This window comes from Cupressus sempervirens, chromosome 7, assembly GCF_028749045.1.
Source record: "Cupressus sempervirens isolate cs-2001-9-10 chromosome 7, ASM2874904v1, whole genome shotgun sequence".
In the NCBI taxonomy this organism is placed as follows: domain Eukaryota; kingdom Viridiplantae; phylum Streptophyta; class Pinopsida; order Cupressales; family Cupressaceae; genus Cupressus; species Cupressus sempervirens.
The window spans coordinates 644,806,114-644,816,899 of NC_143124.1; positions in this window are offsets into that span (position 1 = coordinate 644,806,114).

The following is a 10,786-nucleotide window of genomic DNA, read 5'->3' on the forward strand; positions in this document are numbered from 1 at the left end:
TATTTTGGGCCCTGTGGTACCCGCCGGCGGCATTAATAGCCACGGCAGTCGGTACCTCTCCTGCCGCAGGCAGTAGTTGTACTGCTGCTGCGTGCAGCAGGGTACCCTGCTGTCGCAGGTACCAGGCCGACGGGCCTTTAATCACACATGGTTTATATTTTATTTGCAGTATTTTTTTTATACATATAATAATTTTTATAAGTGTATTTTATAAATAGTTTATTATTATTAATAAGTTTTTTTTTAATAATAAATTTATTTATTATTTAACAATTTTTATATATGAACTTTAATATTAATTTCATTATTTAATATATATATTAATATTTATTATTTTAATATATAATCAATAGAAGAGTAAGATTATTTTATTAATTAGTTTAATTAAATGCAATTTAATTAAGATTAATTAATATACGAAAGTACTTGGAAATTAGATCTAATTTCAAAAATAATGATATTGGCTTAATAAAATTGAAATTTTTATGGGAGAACAATTTTTATTATTTTAATTAATTATCCTTAGGGTATGTTGGTGAGATTGACATAAAAATAAATGGAGGTAATTTTATATTTATCCAAATTAATAAAAGAGTTGACTTGTGGAGTGAATTGAGAATTCATCTACTTAAAACATTCTTTGAAATGCAACCGAAACTTTATCTTTGACTCTATGGAGTATTCTCGAAAGAAACCAAACTATGAAACTGCGATGTTGCTTGTACTATTTATGCTTTTGGATTTTGGAGTCGATTAGGTGTTGACCAGTCTAGGACATACACTAGAGGTTTTATGGAATTTCTTTGATACTATTTTGTGGTTGGATGTCATGATGTGCTTTGTGATTCAAATTGGGATTATACCTTGTGGAACTTTTATGTGTACTTGGATGGGAGATCCATCTTATTTCAGGTTGCCTGTTAAGGAACCGAGTTTGATCATTATGGGTGTTGTGGTATGGGACACAACTGTGTTTTTATGTGCTTAGGAGAGGTTTTCTAGCTACGTGACTTGGGAGTGGCTTGCAATAGGGGTCCGAGACCCAAAGTGGTCAGTACCAGGGTAACCTAATGCAAGTTATGTAATAAGTGATAATCTAGTAATTAAAACTTTTGGGGGGAAAACACACTAAAAAGATAAGTTAGAGATTTTGATCTACCCATGCCTTGAGTGCTTGTATAGACTAAGGATGGGAATGGGATGAGTGCCTCGTCTTCTTGAGAGGGATTTCTAGTTTCTACATGTGTGATGTTGAGGGTCCGGGGTTCAGAGTAACCAGTCTAGGGTAACTCAATGCTTGAGGGTCCGAGGTCTATTAAGAGATCAATCCAGAGTAACTCAAGCAGCCATGTGACGACACTCCCTAGTATGTAGCTTGAGTCTTCTCTGTAGATTTTGTGTACCTCTGGTGGTGTACTTATTGTTGGATGTGGTGTACTTATTGTTGTATGTAGTGTACTTATTATTGATTGTGTTTATTGTGGTTATTACTTTCATTGAGGATGATTGGTGATTCATGGATGATGTACTCTTGATATGTGGTTTTTGACTTGAGGTGATTATCTTTCGTTGAGTTTATCTTATGATCTTGGTCTTTGGTTTATACTTGGTTTGTGAATGATGTTTGGTTATGAGCTGTTGGTATTGGATTGAGTGGTCTTACTTTTGGATTATTTTATCTTCTTGAGTAGCATGTGTTACCTTTGAGGTAGTTTTGACTATTAGGGGTACCTTGCCTAGGAATGTTTTATGTTTGATAGCCGTATGTGGATCGTTTATTATCTTCCCTGCACGGTGGGAGTGGAAGCCTGACTAGGTAACCATGCGGTCGGGAGGTAGTGTCTTCTTACCATTTGGGTCCCCCTTCACATTGCTAGCTGTTGGATGTTTGTTGCAGAAGATGTACCTTTATCATCCTTATTTCTTATCTCAGAGACTTCTTTTCTGATGATGTATATATGTTATCATGTATTCTGATGTATTGTATCTATTCTCACATACCCTGCGACATGTGCAGTGGATGTTATTAATTGGATATACTTTCATTGTATTGTTTATACTTATGTATGTGATTATGTATCTGTTATTCCTTTATGATCTTGAGACATTGTACTTGGAACTTAAACTAATTAATTTAAAATTAATAAATGTGACTCAACATAAAGGAATCCTTGAGGAATTGAAACTATATTTGTAATTGCAAATGTGTATTTGATGTGTATGTTCATATTGCTTCCGCATTAATGTTATCTTGATGTTGTTTAAACTTAAAAAAAAAAATTAGTTCAGTAAATATTGTAACATGTTAGGTTTATTTCTCTTGGGTTCCCGAGCGGGGCGTTACACTACCTTGATATATGTGTGTGTGCATGTACATAAATTAATACATGTGTATGCATAAGTGCACATGTATGTCTATGCATATGTGTACATTTATGTGAACGTGCATGACCATGCACATGTGAATATGCATATGGGTATGTAGATGTGCATGTAAGTGCAAATAGAGGTAATTGTCCTTGTGCTTCAAGTTCCACCAGATGGATCTCTCACCACATAAAATAATACTTTTCTTGTGCTTATTATTCATTCACATTCATATAATTTGGAGTAGGGAAACCCAAGTCTCCATTAAAAATATTTACATCTTCTTACTTTTGTTGAACTAACCTTTAGAAAATTGTTTATAGTCTAGTAGCTTTCTTGAGTCATTAAACAATTTCTTTCCTAGGCCATAATGCCAAAGAGTAGCAGTAGACAATTTTTATAAGAAGCATGATAAATCATTTTAAAATCTTCCAAGACATATCTTGCAAGGATTAACTAGTACTACCTACACTCCCATTATGTGATTCAATATTTGTGCTTCCTACATCTTCCAACATATATTTACATTTATTATTTAATTGCCTCATTAGATACCTATATTTAATGTATTCTCTCCATGGCTATCAAGTTTCCCCAAAAAGATGTAGTGAGAAGTATTTGTACTTCTCTTAAAAATGAAATGAAATGAATTGACATTACACAAAATGGGCAACATTGGCTCATTTATCTTGTCTATGATCTAATAATATTTCATTTTTCTAGAATTTAGGCTAAACTTAAGTTTATTCATAATTTTATTTTGGCTTCATGGTTTAATAACCTATCCACATTGTTTGTGTTATTTAAATCTCTAGGAGTTATATGCCACAATGGAGCTAGAGAAGCAAAGTCTATAATTTCAGGCAATGTTTACGAGATCTAAAAGGTTATGAGATCCTTTTGTTCTTTATTGTGTCATCTATCTAGTGATATGCCATCATTTTATAGTATCTTCCTTGTTATGTTAGTATTTTCTATGTATGACACAATTAAATATGGGTTCATATTAATACTTGTGTGTTTGTTTTTCCATTTTTTTCATTAAAATAAATAAATAAATATTATGAAAACAAATAGTAGTCTTGAATATCAAATTACATATATTCCATGTCCTCCATCCATGACGTGCATTCTATGTCTAATATATGAAGGTGCATATCTTCAGTTGTCTTAGGTGTAAAAAGGAATATCTACACAATAGAAACTCAAGTAAATAGCACTCAAATACAAAAAATAAAGGATTGGTCCTTTTGCTAAAAAGAACTACCAATATGAAGTTTTTAAAGTCTCCAATATCAATACTTATTATCTAAAAATTATACAAATACATCAGGGACATTGTGGCCCTTAAACGAATTGTTGTTTGGTGGCAAGGAATAAAAACCATAGAATCTTTAGCAATTGACACCATATTATTGGGATCAAGATACATTATTTAATGGTAAGAGATATATTTTTTGCCTAAAGAAATCAGAAAATGGATGCAAGAAGCATTGACCAAACAATGAAAATTATTGGTGTACAATTTTGATGTCCCAATAATCCCTTGAGGAAAGGGTAAAGATGAACAATAACATAGAAAGCAATTTTTTTTTTCCAAATAAAGTTCCTTATGATTGATAACCACTATTGATGAGATATGAAACACCTACCACTACACCAACAAGGTTTACAACTGTTAGTGTAAATAATTAATTATTATTACACTTTACAAAAGTTTGCTTAGGTCAATGCATTATTTTATTATTTATTAGTTAGACACCTAGGAGTATGTGTACTCATATGAGTTGTCTTGTTGACAACATAGGAGTTAGCAACTCATTTTAGCACATGGTGTCTACAACACAAGAGTTTGCATAATCAACTGAGTTGTCATGTAGACAACATAGTTGTTTGCACTCTAATTAAGCACATGGTGTCTACAACATCTTTTTACATAACACACCTATGTAAGCCTATCCTCTCATCATCACACTAACTTCTATGCTCAATGGATGATAATTCACTCTTAGTGGACATGTGCTTAGTTGTGAGGCTTATCACTTTGCTAACTCCTAGTAATTCTAGAGGCCTTTATATATAAGCACTTCTAGTATGTATGTACACAATGATATTCTCATTATTGTTATTCTGATCATACTTTATTGGTCCATATTGTGCTACTGCTTGAGCTTCTTGATCTTGGTGTGATTTTTCCTTAAGGAAAATTCTTACATGGTATTAGAGCTAAGGGAGTTTCTCTTCACATAGCCATTGGAGACCATTTTTGCTTCACCTCTCAGAGGACCACGATTCAAATCTGGAGTATCACAGCTATTGGGAGTGTTTAGAGCCAAAGCCAACCTCACCATTGCATCAAAAGCATCGATTCGAGGAAATTTGACTATAAATTTGCCTACCCTAGGCCATAGTCAAATTTGAGGAATTTTTTTTTTGCAAATCAGAACTTGAGGGCTTGATTTGTGGAATTTGGTATGATCTTTTAGATCTATGAATCCAATTTTTAGATCTACATATTTGCATCTTTATAATTATTTTATTTTTTGGATCTGCATTTTTTGTTTCAATTTTTTTGGCCTATTAGGCTTGTAGAGAAGCATTTTTTTGTAGGACTCCAGGTGATCAAATCCCAACACCTACAAAATATTCCATAGAATTTCCTCATAACCAGCATATTCCAACAGCTGGTGGTATCTTACAACTCACAAAAATTGGGATGGGCATAACAAATCGACGTACCAAACTCAATTGGTGTTCAACATTTTTGATGGCCTCTAAACCACCTTGCATATTGTGGCTTTTTTCTTTTATAAATTGCAACATTCAATGTGGGGTGCATATGGGACTAAAGTCCCCCACATGCCCCCACTAGCTTTCTCCCTGCCGACATCATCTCTATCGCTGGTGACATTAGCCACAACACTGATCGGCCACCGTCTGCTTCCCTTTGGTAGGAAAAATCTAGTGCCATTTGTTCCTCTTGCTAGTAGCCATAATAAAGCCAACCAATCTAAAGTTGTCACATGGTGTTCTCATCCCACTCTGGCTATCCACGTAGCAACAACACGTGACTCCACATCAGCTTCGTATAGACTACCCAGTCAGTGTTGATTGTGGCCCATATTAGCTCCACAATAGACAACCACATCAATGCCATGCAAAGCTTGATAACACCATGCAATCTACCACATCAAATATTTTTTATAGAAAAAAATTAGTAACTATACGCATGTCAGCATTTGATGTCACCTATCTGTACTACTATGTCACCTAGGGGCTCTTTTTTTCGTTGACGTTAGCATTCCATAAGCCTAAATTTGATGACTATCTAACTGTCACAAGTAGGCCAAATTACACTACTATGATAGCCATTTGGATTTCAAATTTAGCCTCACAGTTTCCTGCATAGACCCCTCTTCATATGTAGTTTTGACTTGATAGTCCAAATTTGGTTGGCCATATCTCAGTCATCCAGACTCCAAATCAGGTGAAATATTTTTGATTTTGGCTAGAATTTCCTAAATTTTTCAATGGTGCTATTATTTCTAGTTTTGGTGCACATATATGTCAAAAATTTCAATTTTTGGGGACTGTGCCTGTCCAATCCTACATTTTGCAACTTCAAATGCTCTATACGAGCTCATTTGGACACATTTTTAGGTTCCATTTTTTTTGAAAGTGAATAATTTTTCATCTAATTTATAGATCTATAATCAAATTATAGGCTTGTGTGAATAGAAATACCACTTTTAGAAATAGATGTTTTTTTACATTATATTGCTTTGATTAAACTTCAAAATTGTTATATATCTGAGCTGCATTGTTAAGTACCAAATTTGAACTCCAAAAGGAGGTTGTAAATAGAAAAATTAGAAGCCCACTTTTTTCCATTTTGACAATTGGCCTATTATATATGCACTACATATAAAGTGCCAAACACATTACTTTTGGGGGGGTTCTTTGATTGAGTGAAAGAGGGGGACGGGGGTGTGTGTCTTCTGTTCTTGTGTCTCTCTTTCTCTCTTTCTCTCTTATGCTCTTTTAATTTTTTGCATCATGGGTTCACCTAAAACTCTAGTTTTAACTTCACACAATTATACTACATGGAAAGATATTGTATGGAGTAGACTAATGGAAAAATGTTTAAATCTATATGTTGATGGTACAATTGTAAAACCCACTAATGCTAATGCACAAGTTGATTGGCAAGTTAAAGATAACTAGGCTTTAGAAATTATTAGGAGTTGTGTTTATAGAGATCTCTTCTTCCACATTTCTAGCTTTAAGGATGCCAAGGGTGCTTGGGAGAAACTTTAAGGGTTGTATAGTAAGGTCAATGAGGAAAAGGGATTCCAAATTGAGGATGATCTACTTCTATTGGATCCTAAGAATTTTGACACAATTCAAGACTAGGTCAACAAAGCCAATGAATTGAGAGAACTACTTAAGGATTGTGGTAATCCCATGAAGGATGATAGATTTATTCATCACATCTTGAAGAGGCTACCTTCAGATTATGCATCTTTTGTTTCAAGTTACAACACTCATAGGTTGACCATGGGAAGTGCCTTCACTAAGCCTTCATTGATGCATTTGTAGAAATGTTGATGTTGGAACAATCCAAGTTGATAGATATGAGAATTCTCAAGTCATCCAAGTCTATGACATTGGTGGCTAGTAATGAGAACCAAACAAATCAAGGCAGCAAAAGTTTCACCAGAAACAAGAAAAAGTAGTGGAAGCCAAAATCACAATCAGAGACACACAAATCTTCTCCTCACAACAAGGAAACTCTTCTTCCAACAAGGGAAACAATAACAAGAAGGATAAACTATTTTGTGCATATTGTAACAAACCAAATCATGATGAGCATCATTGCAAGACTAAGAGAATATATGAGTTGGAAAACTTACTTATGAAGAAAAAAATTGATGTGCCAAATACTTCCAAGGATTCAAATCCATCCACTTCATCAGGAAAAGGGAAAGCATTTATGGCAAGTTCAAGTCCTTTAGGGGAATGGATTCTTGACTCGAGTGCCTCGCATCATATGGGTTCTTCGAAAGGACACTTTTCTTCATTGAAGTACTCTAAGGTACCTCACATCTTTGTAGGGAATGATACACAAGTGGAAGTTGAAGGGAAAGGACAAGTTGAGATGGAAAATGGAGAGTTCAAAGATGTTCTCTATGTTCCTAACCTTAGCACAAATCTCCTTTCAATTTACCGAATCACTCACTATGGAGGTGGCAATAAAGTTGAGTTCCTTCCTGATTCAGTAATGGTGTGAAATATTAAGGATGATTCATTGGTTGTAGTAGGTAAAGTTAATCATGACACAAGGCTTTATTCTTTCTCCCACTTTGTGCCTAAGTCTTCTTCACATGCCTTGTTGACACATTCACAATCACAAAGTAAATTATGGCATGAGTAGTATGGACATCTTGTCTTCTACCATCTTCATCAACTTAGCTCAAAAAATATGGTCAAAGGTCTACCTACAATCAAATTTTCTATGGGTGAATGTTCAAATTGTTCAATGGATATGCATCTAGAAGAGAAATTTGAAAAAGGTAAGTCTTGGAGAGCATCAATTGTTCTTGAGTTGGTTCACATGGTTGTAGCAAGCCCTTTTTTAGTAACATTAGTTAGCAAGGGTCGCTATGTCCTCACTTTCATTGATGACTTTTCATGCTACACATGGGTCTACTTTCTTGATCACAAGAATGAAGTGTTTGATAAGTTTCTAGCCTTCAAGAGTCATGTTGAGAAGAAATCAAGTAAAGACATCAAGGTTCTTCATATGGAAAATGAAAGTAGATATGTGAACTCAAGACTTAGAGACTTTTGCAAACTTGAGGAATGTCATGTTGAGAAGCAATCAAGTAAAGCCATCAAGGTTCTTCATGTGGTCAATGAAAGTAGATATGTGAACTCAAGACTTAGAGATAGATATTTGTTAGAACACTTATGATAGAGATAGTTTGAGGAGTTCCATGATCTTCAGCAGAGGGTTCTCATGGTGGCCTAGTATGAGAGTAGGTTCTTGGAGCTACTTCCTGTATGCACCCAAAAATGGTCGCCTAGATTATGGGCCCCCATTATTCAATTTATCAATTTATCAAATTTTTTGAATCAATGGTTTGTAATATTTTATTAAATCAATTCAAATCAATTTCCTTGGTCAAATTCGATTTATTTCATTTCTAAGATTGATCATCTTATTACAAGTTTTATTTAATTAAAAGAAAATTGATAAATTGAATAATGGGGGCCCATAATCTAGGCGACCATTTTTGGGTGCATACATTTGCCCCTCTTTGACTAATGTGTGATCGATTCGGGAACACATGTAGTCAAAGAAAGAAATTGAAGTGTGAGGTCAATTTGGGATCACAAAACAACCTAGATGTGTGGTCGACTCGGGAACACATCAGGACAAAGAATACAAATAAATTTTAACTTGAAAAATTCGAGGATAAAATTGATAAAACTGAATCAAGGATTGAAATTGATAATTACTGCCCCCTCATGATCGAAATCGAAATGAGATAGAGGAGAAACAACAAATTGATAAATTTGATCAAATCGAACAAAAGATAAGGTTCTTGATGTAAGATGAAAGATATAAGAATCATAGAACCAAGGTAGATCATCAAGCATGAAATATTATGCCCCAAAGGTGATTTAGAAGAAAAGAAGTGGGGAAAAAGAAAATGGAAGATAGAAGTTTGAAAGATATGGAAAGAAATAGAAATAAGAAAAGAAAATGCTCCCAAAAAATCAATCAACTATTTAAGATAGAAATTTTGATTGAGATCACGAAAGAAAATAAGGAAATGAAGATCAAAATGTGACCACAATTGATTAAATGTCCACAATAAAGATGAAAGGAGAACCCTCTCAAACTCATAATGCAACCTAAAAATGTAAACTAACATGAAGTCTAATAATGCAAGCTACATGAAATGCAATGGTGTACTTGCAAAAGAGCAACTGTAACATAGGATTTTGTGTTCATCATTCATTAGAGAATGTAAAAGAACTTATTTTCATCATTGGGCAATTATTAACGGACATCAAAAAATCACACAATTGTCACTAGTCACAAGCGCAACTATGAAGATATGAATGTAATTAAGATCGGATTGGAATGTGGAAAGATTCTAACATAAGCATCAAAGACATAAAGATCAAGATGACTTTGATGTTAGCTTACCCAATTTAATATAGAAAAACTATACTCGCATCAAGGCATAGATGCCAAGATGACTATAAGAATGGTTGTGCAAAAACAATCAAGGATGATGTCTCAAATCTCCTAAGTGTTTCAAGGGGACAACAAAAGACACTCTAGAGTTCAAGACCACACCCACAAGCAAAATAAAATAAAATAAAAACATGTCTCATGCCCCCAAGTCTTCTAGCGATGCATCATGGAGAGACTTATCAGACAAAGACACTCAACAAAAATCAATAATAGTTAGTACACAGAGAAAAAAAATCATGACATAAGTCAAGCATTAAGTGTTGCGTTTAAAAATTTAAGTGTGTTAACTGATACTGAGTTCTGAGGACAAGGATCAAATGCTTGCAGGAAGGTAAGATCACATGATGATATTGGGTAAGACCAAACCAATAAGTGTTGAAAAACACTCGATGTCAATGGTTGTATTGAAAAATATAGTTGGGGTGGTGTTGAAAAACACCATTTGCGAAGTGTCCTAAAGACTAACGCATCCAAGAGACCAAAGCTAACATAGTTATGCCCCCTAGACAAAGACCAATTCCAAACCAAGGTAACAAGGACAAGGCATGGTGAAGAAAGGCTAAGTGTCGAGGACATGCGCTAAGAAACAGGGGTGCAAAGGCCTCAAGTAGCGCCCGTTTCCAGGTTTTCACCACTTGGATTTTTTTTTTTCTTTTTTTTTTCAGGACTTTTTATAATTTTTTTTTTTTTTGTATTTTTGCTACCAAGGCACCTGTTTCCAGGTTTTCACCAAGGCACTTTTTCTATTTTTTTGAATTTTTGAATTTTTTATTTTTTTTTGTATTTTTGGAATATATAATTTTTTTTTTGAAGATACATCAAGGTGCCTTTTGCTAGGTTGTCACTAAGATGATCATTTTTTCAGGACATTTTTCAATTTTTAGAATTTTTACAATATATCATTTTTTTGGATTTTTTAAATATATCAATTTTTTTGAATTTTTTAAAAATATATCAATTTTTTTGGATTTTTTTCAGGATCAATAAATATGTACAAAGATACCCCTAGACAGAATGGGCATTAAACTCTTAAGCAAGATCACATCGTGCAATCCCAATGTCTAACAAGGTGGAGGACATGATGAAGCAATAAGCTAATGGATATTATGGATAAGCAAGGAGTGTATGAAGCAAGTGAAAGTGATCTTC